General features: G+C 42.3%; 1 protein-coding gene across 6 annotated transcripts in view; it reads right to left on the bottom strand.

The window, feature by feature from the left end:
- The window catches only part of RBM47 (RNA binding motif protein 47), a 145,431-nt gene that overhangs the window by 126,829 nt on the left and 846 nt on the right, over positions 1-17,756 (bottom strand). The window contains exon 1 of one of the 6 annotated variants that reach the window (XM_029946790.1): positions 17,117-17,601. The exons of the other annotated variants lie outside the window; for them this stretch is intronic. The gene's annotated coding sequence lies outside the window, so the exon portion shown is untranslated. Of the gene's footprint in view, positions 1-17,116; positions 17,602-17,756 lie in introns of those variants that run through there. 6 annotated transcript variants of the gene reach the window in all.

Here is a 17,756-nt window from a genome sequence, read left to right as displayed (position 1 = left end):
TACACACTTTGCCCACGAGACAAAGTCCTTGTGATCTGCTTTCTTCCCACACCTTCGCCGCATCTCTCGCTGGGCTCAGGGATTCCCCCCTAAATGGCAACTACCTACCCGTTCCCATATCTCTGAGCTCCTATCAAGCCCCATTCAAGAATCACCTCTAATTGGGGAGCTGACTTGCTGGGTTTCAAACCCTGGCTGTGTCCTTACTAAGTAAGCTATGTGACCCGAGGCAAGTTACTTAACCTCTCTGTACTTCAGAAAGGTTCTGGTCTGTGAAATGAAGATAATAATTATATGTATTTCATAGTGGTTTTATGCGGATTAAACGAGTTAATCTTTGTAAAGTGCTTAGAAGAGGACTAGGCACTTAAGACATGCTAGGTCAATATTAGACATGTTAAGGGTCAGGTTTTTATGAGGGGTTCGCTAAAATCCCCCTTTGGCCCTGCTACTCTTCTTCAGGTTAAACTGATGCTATTGATTCCAGCAGCATCTAGAATACTTCATTGTTCACGTGTCCGTCTGCCATAAGTTCCTTTAAAACAGATCTTTCCTATTCCTAGAAGATAAAGGTAGGCACAAAATAAAGAGTTTTCAGTAAATCAGTGAATCAACGAATGAATAAACACCTCTATTATAGAAAGAACAAAATAACTTTTTTGTTTGTTGGTTTACATGTCTCAGCTTGTCTGTGAGCTCCTTAAGAACCCAGAGTATTTCTGGGGCGCCTGGGTGGCTCAGTTGGTTAAGCGTCTGACTCCAGCTCAGGTCATGATCTGGTCTATGTGTTTGAGCCCCACGTTGGGCTCTGTGCTGACAGCTCAGAGCCTGAAGCCTGCTTCGGATTCTGTGTCTCCCTCTGAACCTCCCCTGCTCACTTCTATCTCTCTCTCAAAAATAAAGAAACATAAAAAATAAATAAATAAATAAATAAATAAATAAATAAATAAACAAAAGAACTCAGAGTATTTCTTATCCATTTTGCATCTCCAGTGCCCAGTACAGAACCTACATGCACCCAATGAATAAATGGCAGGAGCTATTACTACCAAAAAGGCCAACTTTTCAAGAATAGTTTTGCAAGCAAACTCAAAAGCATTATTCAAGACTTGGGGAAAACCATAGGGCATCCTAGATTAATCAGTCCAGCACCAAGATATCATGAATTATATATATATCAACTAAAATAATCAAGCTTTGGATATTAGATCTCCATATAAGATGCATATCTTTTCAGAGCAGAAAGATGAAAGCCGAGATCAAAGAGAACTCAAATGTCAACAGCACGAAGGGACGAGAGGGCCAGGGTGCCGTTAAATCAGCTACAACTAGAAGCCTGAACGTTAGCTTTAGAGGGTAGTAAACAGTAGAACCAGTTGTCCCTAAAGAAAGAAGACAGGGGAATGGAATTAGGCTCCCCAGAGTCTGAATGAATTCACTCATTCATCATGGAATTCACTCAATGGATTGGTAACGTGTGTGTGTAGAGATAATGGTATCTAGGGTCCCGAACCTGACTGACATTCACACTGTAACTAGAAATTCCAGAAATTACCTTACATGACCTGACCTGGCAGAACACAAAGGGTATTCCATGACTGTAAAAAATGTGTTACAATGACTACGTAAACTAAGCTTCCCTCAACTAAGAACTGCTAACCTAAATGCATTTATCTTTCTTCCCCAAATCTACAGGACATCAAATAGCAACACAAATGTTTCTTCAAAGGAAAATGTCAGCCTAGCACTCCATGGAGTTCATCTCTAGCCATCCTTTAATGTTTGCTCTGTTTCCAGAGCTGTTGACAATATGCCTGTATACTAGCATGTATTTATTTAACACAGATCTTCTCTCTCCATGGAGTTAAAAGCAGAGTATAATGATTTTTCATTTTAAATAAATTTAAGACACAGACTTGACAAAACATAGGATTCAACCTAGAGCTTTCAATTGAAGGCATCTTTAGGTCTGAAAAGATTCTAACAAATTTTCTCAAAACCCAGCTCTGTTAGAAATTTGTAAATGCCAAGACACTTCTAGAAAGAGAGAGAGAGAGAAGAAAAGAAAAAAGAAAGGAAAAAAGAAAAGAAAGGAAAGGAAAGGAAAGGAAAAGAAAAGACAAGAAAAGAAAGAGAAGAAAGCATAACAACATTCTGTGAGTATTTTGGTGACGAGGAGGGACTTAGGAAAAGTTCTCAGAACCCGAGAAGAGAGTGCAGTGACTGACATTAAGCACTGAACCTGTGGCAAAGAGAAAAATAAACTATTATCTGGGGATTTTTCCAAACTGGGGTGCTGGCAAACACTTGCATCCTAAGAACAAAGTTCAGCTCTGGGGAGCTTGGGTGGCTCAGTTGGTTGGGCATCTGACTCTTGATGTTGGCTCAGGTCGTGATCTACTGGTCATGAGATTTAGTGGTTGTGAGATAGAGCCTCAAGTTGGGGGCTTTAAAAAAATTTTTAAAGGGGGCGCCTGGGTGGCTCAGTCAGTTGGGCATCTGACTTCGGCTCAGGTCACGTTCTCACAGCTCATGAGTTTGAGCCCCGCATCAGGCTCTGTGCTGACAGCTCAGAGCCTGGAGCCTCCTTCCCATTGTGTCTCCCTCTCTCGCACTATGCCCTTCTCCCATTCGTAATCTCTTTCTCAAAAATAAATAAAACATTTAAAAAATTGTTTTTAAATTTTTTAAAGAATTGAGTTCAGTTCAACTTTGTCTTGACCTTCCCCCTCAAATCCCTTCTCTGACCCTGAATCTTCAGAAAAGAGATGGGTGTTAAAAACTAAAGGTCTTAAGAGGGGCGCCCGGGTGGCTCAGTCGGTTAAGCATCCAACTTCGGCTCAGGTCATGATCTCACAGTTCATGGGTTCGAGCCCCACATCAGGTTCTGTGCTGAATGTCTGCTCAGAGCCTGGAGCCTGCCTCAGATTCTGTGTCTCCTTCTCTCTCTGCCCCTCCTCCGCTTTAGCTCTGTCTCTCAAAAATAAATAAATGTAAAAAAAATTTAAAAAAAAAACTAAAGGAAGAAACACTATTTTGCTCAAGTTGCATAGGACTGCAGAGTCTGCAGAAAGCAAAGACTAGTCTACAATAGGGTTTCTCGACCTTGGCACTATTGACATTTGGGGACAGGTAATTCTTTGTTGGGAGGGGCTGTCCAGTGCACTGCAGGCTGTTTAGCCCCATCCCTGGCCTCTGCCCGTGGATGCCAACAGCACCCTATCCCTCCCAGGGATGTCTAATAATGTCTCCAGACACTGCCAAAAGTCCCCCGGAGGACAGTCCTGTCCAGCAGAGAAGCACTCACTGGTCTAGAACAACCCTATATGCCCGCAATATTCTCTATCCCAAACGGGATTTAGGAACCAAGAATCAAGTCTGTAAGAACTCTACAAGATATAGACAAGCCATCCAACCAGTTTTCTTCCTGCGATTCAAAGTCAGAGTGACTGCCCTTCTAATTCAACCTCCTTCCCCTCATTTTCTCCTACCACTTTGATCGTCCCTTTAGATATCCTAGGAGCAACCTTTTACAGATTTCAACCGTGAAAGTAAAAGGACTTAGAATTAGAGAAACTTGGGGTCATGCAAAAAGCATGTCTAGTCCCAAATCCTCCCTCCTTTCTATGCATTCTTAAAAGACAAGGAAATTGAAAGCCAGTAAGGTGAAGTGCCCTATCCAAGGTCACTTATCTGCAAAGTCAGTGGCAGATCTAGATAAAAAAGACTGGGTCCTACTGCAGGGATTTTCCAAAACCTGACCTCGTTTAGGAAGCTTTACAAGAGTCTGAATCCTGACCACTATTTACCCGGCAAGTCACTTGACCTGTCAGTGCATTTCCACCTTTGCAAATGAGGATAATAGTAGGATCTACTTCCTAGGGGAAGTTCTGTTAGTCAAATAAGGTCATGCCTGCCATACAGTACGTGCTCATCCAATGTAAACGTTATCAGCCACTACGACTTTGTTTTTAACTTTCAATTTCAAAGATTTCGTTACAGAGAGCTGTTCAGCACTCAAACACAAGCCTCCTTCTTTCTCTTTGTGATTACTGACGGCACACATTCTACCTGCTCCTCACCAAGGTAACTTCCTCATCAAAAACACAATTTAAATAAATGTGAGACCTTCAGGTACTACATATCCTTTTGGTAAGTGACCCATCTTATTATGCACAAACCCAAACCACACCACTTGGCCCAGTTAAGCAATAATAAATTTGATTATGCCTCATGGGCTCCCCGGGTGTTGACACACCAGAATGCAAGACTGCAGCCGCTGACAGTTTCTACGGCCATGGTTACAAAACACTATCCACTGTAACCTCCCACCTCCACCCACCACCACCCCAATAGCTGACGACTTTTTAGTAAAAGGCGAAAGATTTATGCGATCTGAAGAGAAATCAGAGTATTGTTGCTGACGACTTTTTAAAACATTACTGTTTTGGTCTGAAGTGTTCCAGGGCTTTTTAATAGCATTGTATTCCCACAAATTTAAAAATATACGTTCAGTCTTTCTTTTTTCTTTCTTTCTAAAATACACACTGGTGGGAGAGGAGGGCTCAGAGCAGTGGTATTCAAACAGATAAGTTTCTATTCCTCTAAGCTCCAAAAGCTGTATGCCTTATTTGGAATCATCCCCCTAGCGCTTGCTCACTCGCTCTACAAGTTCAAAAATTGGATTTGCTAGAGATACAATCAACCTTTCACAGTATCCTTTAAAGTGTGTCTGGGGTATCTGGGCAGTTCAGTAGGTTACGCGACCAACTCTTGGTTTCAGCTCAAGTCATGATCTCACGTTCACAGGATCGAGCCCCATGTCAGGCTCCACACAGACAGCCCAGATTCTGCTTGGGATTCTCCCTGGCTCCTCTTTTCTCTGCCCCTCCTCTGGTCACCTTCTCTCTCCCTCTCTCTCTCTCTCTCTAAATAAATAAACTTTAAAAATAAATAAAGTGTATCCATATTGACTTCCAGTTTCCACTCACATAATAAGCAGACGCACAGAGGACCCTTCAGAAAGTGAGGGAGGGAGAGATGAGAAATAGATTGGCATGTTCTAAATGGATCTAAATGTGTTGACATTTAGAACACGAATTTGCATGCCCCTAAATGGCTGTAACTCACGAGGAAATCCAGTCTCATCCTGTAATGTTTTTATCTTCTGTAATATGGGATGAATCTTTGTTCATGCACGATTTACACTTAGTTTTCAATATTAAACGTTATTATAGATTCGGACATAATGCACATTACATATGTTTTCTATAAAGCATATCATATAATTATATTAGCATTTATATCATATATTAACATATAATATTAAACGTATAAAGCAAATGTCAGTCAATATTGAAATATTAAACACATTATAGGATGAATTTGAATTAGATTTTTGATGGATGAATCTATACTTAAGTTTTTTTTAACTTTTTTAAAGATTTTTTTAATAATTTTTTTGGTTTATTTATTTTTGAGACAGAGAGTGAGAGCATAAGTGGGGGAGGGGCAGAGAGAGAGGGTGACACAATCTGAAACAGGCTCCAGGCTCTGAGCTGCCAGCACAGAACCTGATGAGCGGCTTGAACCCATGGACCACGAGATCATGACCTGAGCAAAAGTCGGACACTTAGCTGACTGAGCACCCAGGCGCCCCAAGATTTTTTAATGTTAACCCATCCCTCCATCAGTTTTCTATACACAGGAGATACTCAGTGTTAGAATATTATTTTGTCATTTTTAATAGATAAATAAAGGCACACACCCAAGTTGACCCTATGCAAATCTGGCCATAGTGAGAAGGAAACAATGAAATACAAAACCATTGTCAGGAGAGATGCCTCCTGGTTTGCTGGTGGATTGAATACAAAGGGAAACTTGCAACATCTCCCTGGGCGGTGTAACAGACATCTCCGTAAACATGCCCAAACCAGAATACTTGTTCTCTCTCCTCCCTCTAACCTGCTCTCCTTCAGTCTCTGCAAAGCACCTGGTAACTCACGCCAGAATCCTCATTCTTTCCCTCACCCCTACACCCAGGCCATCACCAAATACTGCTATTTCTGCCAGTTGATGAACTCCTGCCGCTGCAAGGGCAGGAAAAGGCACAGAAGAGTCGCAGACAGTCAATCCGCTCTTCTCCACCTCCAGGGCCAACCTTTCTTGCCTCCCTCCAACCTAGCAGCCAGCAAACTGTCTTTAACCGCTTCCCACTAGGCTCAAGAGTAACAAGTAGAAACTCTGCCATGGTCTTGAAGGGCCTCCATACCCCAGATCTCAGTAACCCCCAACCTGTCAGTGACCTCATTACCCTCTGCCCTCCACTCCAGCACTGCAGAGACATCGGCCTTCTTTGTGACCCCAACATGCTAAGTATCCTGAAGCAGCCTTAGGACTCTCAAACACTACTCCATCCAGCAAGGATCTTCCTACCCAACAGACGCCTTCAGCATCCACCTCCCGGGGGAGCCTTATTGAACTGCCCAGCTAGGAGAATCCCACCTACCACCACCGTTAGTTATTAGGTATATTTAGTACCTGGTATTTCCTTCAGAGTACTGAATCTCCTCTCCATGCCCAAAGAAAACCCTAAGAGGGGGGCACCCTGGTGGCTCAGTTGGTTAAGTGTCCGACTTCTGCTCAGGTCATGATCTCACGGTTCATGGGTTCGAGCCCCGCGTCACGCTCTGTGCTGACAGCTAGCTCAGAGCCTGGAGCCTGCTTCAGATTCTCTGTCTCCCTCTCTCTCTGACCCTCCCCTGCTCGCACGGTCTCTCTGTCTCTCAAAAATAAATAAGAAACATAGAAAGAAAAAAAAAAGAAAACTCTAAGAGGGCAGAGGGCTTGTATTCTCCACAGCAGACCTGGTACCAATGTCTGGCACATAGCAGCCACTCAATAAATAATAGCTGAGTCTGTGTCTACATAAGAAAAACTGGTCTTTCCATGGGGGGAGGGAAGGGAAAAAAATAGCTATAGACAGAAACAGAGAGAGGCAGATTCTTAAATACAGAGACCAAACTGAGGGTTGATGGGGGAGGGGAGTGGGAGAGGGGGAAAATGAGTGACAGGCATAGGAGGGCACTTGTTGGGATGAGCACTGGGGGTTGTACATGAGTGATGAATCACAGGAATCTACCCCCAAAACCAAGAGCACACCGTATACCCTATTTGTTAGCCAACCTGACAAATTATATTTTAAAAGAAAGAAAGAAAGAAAGAAAGAAAGAAAAAGAAACAGAAACTGGTCCTTTCAATGTCTAGTTTAAACCAGTTTAATTCATATTAATCTTTTTTGTCAAGTGTACATATTTACTAGGTCTGTATTTTGGTACGATTTTTAACTCATAAATAATGACCACCAGTTCTGTCTACGTAAACTATTGTTAAGTCTAATTTAACATTTATGTGCTGTTCATTTAATGTCCCATTAAGTACATATAATAAGTAAAAAATGATTTGCAGAAAGTACTGTAATTATTAGCTGTTTATTAGGTATATTCAGTTTTTTATAATTGTTCAACAAATTGTCCAGTCCCGATCAACTGTGATATAGCCTCCAAATCAACTTGGAAGTGAAAAAAATCCAAATCATTCTAACTCAGCCACAAGCCAGGATAAACAACAGTCAAAAGCAACTGAATCCAGGATCTTCATGTACCTTCAGCAGAATGTATATGTTATTGTTTTGTTTTGTTTCAAAGAACCTTGCTGGAGGGCATCCTCACCTTCAACGGTCAGTTCTAATGTTTCCCAGTCTAGAAGCCACACATTCTAGGAGCCATTGGACAAGCTCTTTCCAGTGCCACCTGCAGCTCTAAAAAAGGCAGGTGGACACCCAGAGGGAGCTGTACCACCAAGGACGAAGAAATGCAGTTTTGCCAAACCAAGGTCACCGTGCAAAAGGAGACAGTGAAGCTGGGGCCAGCAAACACGTACCACAGATCAGAGAGCGGTTATGCCACTCAGTAAAAGGCAAGACCAAGGTTTTGTGCAAAGGTTCTGGGGAAATATCAAAGACGCAAATGATGACACTACTCTCTTGCTACACGTCATGTCAAGGCAAAATACCTTTCAAACTCTGCAACCAACAGAAATATAAATGGAATCCTGGAGCTGCAATTGGCATTTGGCAAAATCTCAAAGGTCAAAGAGACAGTTTAAAAAAAAAAACAAAACCTAACAGTTACTTTCAGAACAATCATCCATTATAATTAAATGACAATAGAAAGAGCAATAAACAGTATAGTAACAGGAGTTAGACAAGTGTAATTATCTGTAGGGCACGCAATTCACAAGGCTGGTTCAAAACAGAGGTGCTGTAAGAATTAGATGGAAATCACAAAAAGATTGCCAAAGACGAGGCTTTGATTTGGAAACAGTGAAATGATTGCGCCATTCTCACTCAGCCTTGCCTTACTTTTACTTAGTCATCGGCCTCCATCAAGGGCTCCTGGTAGCACACAAAATAATAAAACCAGAGAAACCAGAAAAAATACGGCAGCTTCACGGGGGGAAACTGGGAGAAAATTCATGCTTATTCAGAAAGAGTATCCATGGTTGCATTTTGAGTAGAACTCACTCAAGTTAAACTCCACCTGCTGTCATCCTTGTGCTGTGTAAAAGCCTGTGTGTTTTACTCACTCATTCAACAAATATTTATGGAGTACTTACTTTGTGGCAGACTCCACTCTAAGGCACTAGGGATACATCAATAAATGAAGCAGGCACTCCAGTGGGGAAGAGACAATTAACTGTATTATTATACAGCACGCTAAAAAGTACCAAATAAAAAAACAGAGCAGGCTAGGAAGATAGAGAGTGCCAATAGGAAGGAGGAAGTGCTGTTTTAGATAAAAGGAGGAAGAACAAAGAGCTGAAGGTGAAAAAGTGAGCCATGCAGAGATTTGGGGAAAATGGTACAGGGAGAGGGAGCAGCCAGTGCAAAGGCCCTGAGGCATGAAACTGTGAGGTAAAGAGTGACAGGAAATGAAATAAAGAGGCAAAGAGGTACAGTGCCTCACTGGCTTTTGAGTGACATGGGCAGGGGCATCTCAGCAGGAGACTGACATGACCTGACTTCTGTTTTAAAATAATCCTTCTAGGCTCTGTGTCAAGAACTGTGTGGGTGAGGGCAAAGGTGAAAGCAGGGAAAACAGAAAAGCAGATTCTCCAGTTCCAATGACTAGTTCATTGACTACTTCTAGTCAGTGGGAAAAGGCCAAGGACACCTGGGTGGCTCAGTTGGTTGTCAGACTTCAGCTCAGGTCATAATCTCAAGGTTTGTAGGTTCAAGCCCTGTGTCTGAAAGCTCAGAGCCTGGAGCCTGCTTTGGATTCTGTGTCTACCTCTCTTTCTGCCCCTCCTCCACTCATGCTCAGTCTGTCTCTCAAACATTAAAAAGTTAGGGGGAAAAAAAGGAAAGAAAGAAAGAAAAGGCAAGACCCATGACAAATAACTAAGGGAATGACTCCTCTGTTCACTCTGGGAAGGGTGCTGGGAAAATATTCCAAGATCCCTGCCTTCCCAGGTTTGGTCTTGGTGTGGAGTGCTTTCTATGCAGAGAGAGCAAATGCAAAAGAAAGGTGCAAATTCCAGGGCTCATCAGTACCATCTGAGATGACTTTCTGTTTACTCCTGGGGAAATCTACATATAACTTGAGGTAAATCCTGGAACTCACAATGAAGGGCAAAGAACAAAGGAGATCCCTGAGCCAAACTATTGTTTGCACTGAGTGGGAAGAGCTTACTTGTTACTGGATTCCCTTTGCTCTGCAAACAGGATTTCACTAGAGGCATCTCTCAGCATTTCTGACCTTCCCAAAGACAAAACCATACCTCTGTGGCTCACAGATCTGTGTTCACCTAACAGCATCTCCTCTCTCGGATCTCTTTGTTCACCTTCCCTAATTCGGGAGAAATGTGCTTTTTCCTAATGATTAGCCAATAAATTCCTCCTAATGTTAAGAAAATGCATTTTTCCCCTTTTTCAGAGTTACCTAGTAGTAAGTCTGAGCTTTTTAAAGGATGTTAAAGAGCAGGGGGGAAAAAGAGGTATAAACTTTAAACAATGCACTGTAAAAATTCACCCCCTCCCTCCACCTGGCCTCTCCCATCCGGCCGTGCTTTCAGAGGGTGGGCTGTGAGGGACACTTGGGTGGCTCAGTCGCTTAAGTGTCCAACTCTCGATCTCAGCTCAGGTCATGATCTCAGGGTCTCTGAGCTCGAGCCCCTTGTGGGGCTCTGCACTAACAGCGTGGAGCCTACTTGGGATTCTGTCTCTCTCTCTCTCTCTCTCTAAATAAATTTTAAAAACTTAAAAAAAAAAAAAAAGAGGCTGGGTTGTGGATGGGGCTTCTGTTCCTGTTCGTCCTGCCTGAGTTCACTACAGCTCCATCATTTTTCCTCTATGGAATAATTTTTGGTAAATTTGTGGGGGAAGAAAGAAGTTATTCAAAGAAATATGTATAAAACAGAGGTGCCTTGCTGGCTCAGTCGGTAGACCATGCAACTCTCGATTTCACGGTCATGAGTTCAAGTCCCTCCCTAGGCCTAGGGCTTACCTTTAAAAAATGTATAATACGTACCCATGGAATGCAAAAATGCCATTATTTTAGATGGTAATATACTTAGGCAAAGAAATTCTTATTTATTGGGCTCTCAACTATAAAGTACAGACATTGAGGGATACACACATGATTCAGACACAAATCCTATCTCCAAGGAACTTAATTTGGGTTTGGTAGGGAAAATAGTGAACGTACAAAAAGTAAGAGATGATATAAAAGGCCTTGAGAGAAGGCGGGTAAGGCACCCATAGTTGCTCTAAGAAAGTCCCACTGTGTTTATTATGATTATAACGAATTAAGGCTAACCAACAAAAGTCGTAACAGGAATTATTTAAGATTGATGTGCTTAAGTTTTTTTTACACAGAATATTTATATTTTGCATTAGCCATTTCTAAGAATCTATACTCGTTTGCAGTCTCTAACCAACAGATAGAATAGTATTATTCTTTTTTGTTTCTAATCAACATCATAGCTTACAAGGCAGGCTGGGGCAGATACCCTGGTGATTCTAAGTAACATTTTCTCCATACAACTAAGACACAAAAACCAACAGCCAAATAACGCCTGTCTATAATTGCAATAGCCACTTGGTCAAAGCTAAACAGTGAGGTTAGGAAGAGAACCCTGGATTCCAACCAGCAAGAGGTCATGAAAGAAAACCCTTACATGGAGGCTAGTGAGGTAAGAATTCAAACACAAATGCATCCACACATGACACATACACCATCACGTTGACTGCAGACCGCAGTATGCGGACCACGCACCCCACGCTGTTCCAAGCTCTGCTCACACAACAATTAATTTATTTAATCCTTTATTAATTTATTTAATCCTTATAACAACCCTGCAGAGGAACCCTATAACAACAACAGTTGGGGACACTGAATCATAGTTTTGTTTGGTTTTGGTTTTGGTTTTTGGTTTGTGGGGTTTTTTTTGTTTTTTGTTTCTGGTTCTGTCTTTTTTTTTTAGGTAACCTGCCTAACGTCCCCTGGCTCATAAGTGGCACAGCCAGGATCTGAACCAAGGCAGTCCATGCTTTCAGCCACTCTGCCAAGAAGTTTGAATTAGGCACAGTAGTCATTCCTTTCTCCCAAACTGTCATTTTTCACTCTGGCTAACCACCTTTTCTCTCTCTCCACGTGACCAAAATTTTGCTGATTACCCTGAGAACAAACTAGTCCCCAGAGGTGAGCTCCCTCCGCACCGGCACGCTGCAGCTTTTCCCTTCTATAATCTAACTCAACTCTCGGGAAAATTCCCAGGCACCACATTCTTCCCTGGGAAAGTCTAATACAGTGAGATCATCTGCATGGAGAAACAGACCAGTGATATCAGCTGGTACACACACACACACACACACACACACACACACACACCAGGCCATTGAATTTTCTGTTAATAATAAGTTGCAGTGCCCCATTGAGTTCCCTGCGCCACCAATCCTCCCAGTTACAGTTACACAAAGGCAACTTTGTCTTGGGAAGGCTACTGAGAAGATGCGGCTCATCTTGGCAAGGGCTTGGTGTACTGGGGACCATGTTATTATTTTTAAAAATAAATGACAACAAACAGAAATATTAGTTAAGCCGTCTTTTCAAAAGTCATGGTGCTATCATCATCGTTGACACGGATCCCTACTTTCAGAAGCATGAGTGTTTGACTCAATCTTGAAAGGCCCAAATGTACATTTTCAGAATGGCAACCAAATTGATCTAAGTAACTCCTGGGGAGAAAAAAAAACTTCTTTGTTTTATTACTTTTTTTTTCTATTGGCATGATATGAAATGCGTTACAAAAATGATTGAGCCAGGTTTCTGCTCTGAAAGGTAAATATTTTTATTATAGTTCTTCCAGGTTGGCACTTCCTTGGTCAGGTAGAGGCATCCTGTTCCTGCTCAGCGCACACAATGCCCCACATTCATTGTTTCCACCCCCTGCCCACTGGCACACAGAGTTAACCCTCGCTCACCCACGTGTGGACGATCCATAGCTTCTGGTATCAAATTGTGTTTCTCCCCCATTGGTGGAAATTCAAGGAATATGAACAAAATTGACTATTAGCCAAAGCAAAGCACAATCAGTAGACTAAAATATCAGAAACTTGCCTTTCACTCAACATATACCCACTGAGCGCCTACCATGATCTTGGCACTTGGCCACCATGTTCCTAAGAACCACAAAATGCAATATCCCCAAAGACAAATATCATGATTTGAGGAGACCTGGAGATTATTTTCTTAATTAATGTGAATGGCTGTAACTTACAAATAAAATAAACATTTTGCACTACCAGGAATCTACTGAGCCCAAAGAATTGACATTTTCCCAAAATCACAAAGGGTTTTCAGGGTTACACTAGCACTTTGCCTTCTCCTGATGTCATCTTAAACAGTCTTCAGAAAGGTAAAGATTTTTTTTTAATGTTTTATTTATTTTTGATACAGAGAGAGACAGAGCATGAGAGGGGGAGGGTCAGAGAGAGAAAGAGACACAGAACCGAAGCAGGCTCCAGGCCCCGAGCTGTCAGCACAGAGCCCAACGCACGGCTCAAACCCACGACCGTGAGATCTGACCTGAGCCGAAGTCGGAGGCTTAGCCGACTGAGCCACCCAGGCGCCCCAGAAAGGTAAAGATTTCTAAAATGACTCCACTCATACGACCTAGTTTACCAAAAGAGCAACTATAAACTACAATCATTTCTGGAATAGTATTAGTTTACCTAGCGTTTGGAGTTTAAAACACATAAACCGAAGAGGTGCGTCTAAACATACCTACAAATCATTTTTACATAAATTAAGTTCCTACGATGACAACGGCATATTCACAACAACAAAACACAATGTTCGTACTAAACACATAAGTTCCATCAACAGAACTGTGATTTTTTTTTCAGGTGTCCTTAAACCACCACAGAAAGCAGAGGAAAGGCAGAGGAGAACACAGGTGAGAGTCTTCCTTTTATAATCAGTTTACTTATGGTCCTCCCAAGGGATGGTATCTTGAACCCCTGCAAACTAGGCATCTCTGGCAGTGTACAAGGAGCATTCGCATTACCAAAGGGGAGGAGATGAGCCTCACATTCCTATAGTTGCCACTGCACCTGCAATAGTTTGAGGGCACTGATAAATCTCCATGTGAGCTTTCTGATGAATTCTCCATTACTAACAGTATTGGAATTCACCTGTTTCTTGGCCATTTACACCTCCAAACACTCTTTCCCCTTCTACTTTTACTGGAATTTACCGTCACCTTTTTTCAGGGCAAAATATAAAGTTTCTAAAAAGAAGGGGCACATTGACTTCAAGGGGACAATATCTTGTCCCTGTCTCCTCTTCCCCATGCAGATGCTGACAGAATAGAGGGGGAAGCAACTGTGAGAGAAGCAGAAACAATCAGAAATCAAGTGCAGACCACTTCCGGCGAGTTTTACAGACAAGATCATTCAGACCACACACACAAAGTGGCAGGGTGCCATCTCCCCCTAAATCTCTCTAACCCTGAGACGTTTCCAACAACTCGAAGATCCAGCTAAATAATTACTTACTGTCATTTCCACGACAGTTCTTTCCTGGAAGATCTAAAGGCCTCCCCCCTCATAACCCAAGTCATTCTTGCATTGCCCTTCTTGAAAATCCTTTTCCAGGTGTTCTTTGAAGCCACTACTCTAAGCAGGTGGCTGTCTGAACTAACACATACCTCTTACAACACTCAACCAGAAAATCGACACCATCACATGACACAGAAACTGCACCTAAGAGGAAAAATGTATGTCTTCATTGGGCCAGTGGTTGAAACATCCCAATATAACCTTTAACTTGGAATTATTCTGACAACCACTTTTTAAATTATTTATTTATTTATTTATTTATTTATTTTTATTTTAGAGAGAGGAAGAGAAAGAGAGTGCACAGCGGTAAGGGACAAAGGGAGGAAGAGAGAATCCCACGCAGGCTCCACACTCATCACCAACACGGGGCTCAATCCCATGACCCTAGGATCATGACCTGAGCCAAAATCGAGAGTCAGATGCTTAACTGACTGAGCCACCCAGGTGCCTCTGACAACTACTTTTTTAAAAAGTATTTTTTCATGTTCATTTATTTTTGAGAGATAGAGCACGAGTGGGAGAGGGGCAGAGGGAGAGGGAAACACAGAATCCTAAGCAGGGTCCAGGCTCTGAGCTGTCAGCACAGAGCCCGACGCGGGGCTGGAACTAACGGCAATATCATGACCTAAGCTGAAGTCGGACGCTTAACCAACTGAGCCACCCAGGCGCCCCTCCAGACAATCACTTTTTAAGCTGCATTTATATCTTCATTGTAACTTCAATGTTTAGCACATGAATTCTAGATTCAGACAAAATACACCGTTTTCCTAAATCTTATGAATCCCAAACTTAAGCCCTCTTCAGGGAGAGGGCTTTTTTCTAAAATTATGCATCCTCTGGGAAAACTTGATCACAATTTCACTTGAACCTCAGTCTCATTTTGAGATCTCTCTCCTCCTACCAGCACCAAAATCAGAAGGCACCAGAAATGCAGAGACAGAATTCCGTCTGAAACACGCAAATATTTTCCTACAGCAGCCAAAGCTCAATCATTTGGGACGTGATTTACTTTTAATCTTCAGATCAAGAGTAGGATTTGAAAAGCAAAGGTATTATGTAAAAAAAATAATAATAATTTCTTCTACTTTAATCTTCTGATCTTTGTTTAAATTACCTAGAAAAGGTTCCATAACTAATAAACCAAAGAGATCATTCTAATCTAAATGTTCTTATCATGTGAGGGGGAAAATATTTGAGTGGTCTTAAACACTAGTAAGAGCATGTATCTAGGACATGTGTCCAGAAGAAGCACAGTTTCTTTGCTTTCTATCTTGAGTCTATCTTCAGTGTCACCAACTGTTTGGGGCGGAATCCTTTCAAAATGTAGCCGAGAGCATTGAGTGCAGTAGGGAATCAAAAACAAATATGTTGACTATCAACAAAAACAAATATGTTGACTATGAAAACTATAGAGATTGGAATATAATGACGGTGCAGATTTTTCCATCTTACAAAGTTCAGAAAACCCAGTAACCAAGCAGAGGCCAAAGTATCTTCAAAATTTGATTCATTTTCAGCATACGTTCAAAAAGACCCTTGAACAGATGAATTTAAGAGTAGCTTAGTCAGGCAAAGAAGTAAGACGGGCTAGCTTCGCTTCGTTTTTGTCAGCTGATTTCTTCATTTAACAAATACCGGACGTTAATAATGAAGCTAGACTTTTGTAAAATTTCTGATTCCTCATTCTCTCAGTCCACTGTTACTAAGGCAAAGAGGCCAAGGGTATGCATATCAGAACAGGGTGAATGAAGGGTAAGCCAGACAAGGATACAAAAACCCCCATTTCTTTCTTTTCCTCCTCCTGTTTCCCTTTCAGACTGAGTTGGTTTTGTTTCCAAGATTTCAGACCATCAGTCTGACAAAAATTATTGTTTAAATTAATGGCAACGCAAACTCCTATGAAGTGCTATCTTACCGCCTTGTCTAGAGATTGTGTTTTCCGCCACTGACAACCTTTCACCTTTCAGAATCGAATGGGCACCTGCAGTTCTCAAATACTCTTGACCTAAGAGCAGCTGTACGTAAAACTGTGGCAACCTCTTCGTGTTTGTGTGGCCAACCGTTTGCTTTCTCTCCCTTGCAAAATGTGTGTGACTCCAGCATTAAAACTTTTACAGAACCCATTTCTAATCTGCATTCCTGCTACAGACAACGAGGTGAGTCATTCAGATGCCACTAGAGAGTAATTGCTTGATTTTTCCGTGCAAATCAGTATGGCCTGTAAGTACCTTGAAGACAGTATCTTTCTATCATTTTGATAGAAAGGAGCCACATCCTCAAATGACTTGGGACAGTACCCAAGAATAGATGGACTCTTAACTAATTAAAAAAATGAATCATTTATTTGAAAAATTCCACGTCATTTATTTTAACTGATTTCTTAAATATCCAGTGACTGTTGTTTTGTCAGCTGTCATAATTCATCAGCCCTACACTTTTACACAGACTGAATTTGTAATTTTAAACAACTAAGACTCCACTCAGTGCTACCTTTGGAGGTAAACTACTGCAGGGAGCCATCCCCCCCCCCCCTTAACACTTCAATGATAGATGCCTGTCATGAATATTTCCTCAATCTCAAGTTAAGAATTGGGTTCTAAAAGTCACCTGTGCCACTGGGTGGCCCAATGGTGTGTTTTCAAGGATGAAAAAAAAATCTGTTTCTTGTATGAAAAAGGTTTCATCAAAGGTTCCATCAGAGGAAACATGAAGGGGCTGTATATGATTTATGTTTTTCCAGAAGCTGGCACTTTTAAAATCTTTTTATAAACTATTTATTTCCCACTAAATATACAAGTTGTTGGAAGGAGAGTGGTACAGTGAGAGAGTTCAGGGCTGAAGAGAGAAGAAAAAGGAAAAAAAAAATTCAAAATCGGGACCCAAATGTAAGATTGAGGGAAGGTAGTTAAAAGGATTGCCAAAAAACCACCTTACCTTTGTTATGTATTTGGAGTCGCCCACTTCAGAAATTAACACCATTCACAGCCCGGTAATTTACACAGCTAGGAAGTAACCTACAACATCTTCTCGGCCTCCCTCTTTTTAATGTAAAACCAAAATAAGGAGTGTCCAGCTACTCCCCGCTGCGCCGCTTAAAGCAACAGATCGTTTCAGGCTTAACTCCCAGACTCTGGGAATTCCAGTTTGTCAGAATTTCTTAACCTTGGAAACCTGCGGAGAGAAACTCTCAACGAGGACTCCCTAAGCCCCGGCTTCTCAGTGTCCCAAACTGCACATTCCAAAGTGGGAAGCCGAAGCGATAACCAGAAGGCAGCTCTCCGGGGCTAAATTCCTGGCGGGGGCGAGAGAACTTGAAAGCGCGGCGATTCCCCTGGCCGAGCGGCGCCGGGTCCGCACCCGGGGGAGACGAGCGGCCCCGGGAGCCCGGCTGCGTCCGGCGCTGCACACGAGGAGCGCCCGGCGTCTGCTCTCCGCGCTCTTCCCCGCTCCCTCCTCCCTCCTCCCGCAGCCCTTCCCCCCCCCCCGCCCCCCGCCGAAGCCATTCGCCTCACAGTAGCAAGGTTGTCTCTCGTCTACTCCCTTCCCTTAAACTCACCAAACCAGATTTTTACTC

The sequence above is a fragment of the Suricata suricatta genome, chromosome 1, assembly GCF_006229205.1.
Source record: "Suricata suricatta isolate VVHF042 chromosome 1, meerkat_22Aug2017_6uvM2_HiC, whole genome shotgun sequence".
NCBI lineage: Eukaryota > Metazoa > Chordata > Mammalia > Carnivora > Herpestidae > Suricata > Suricata suricatta.
The sequence above is the reverse complement of the archived record's forward strand: the minus strand, read 5'-3'. Positions and strand labels throughout refer to the sequence as shown.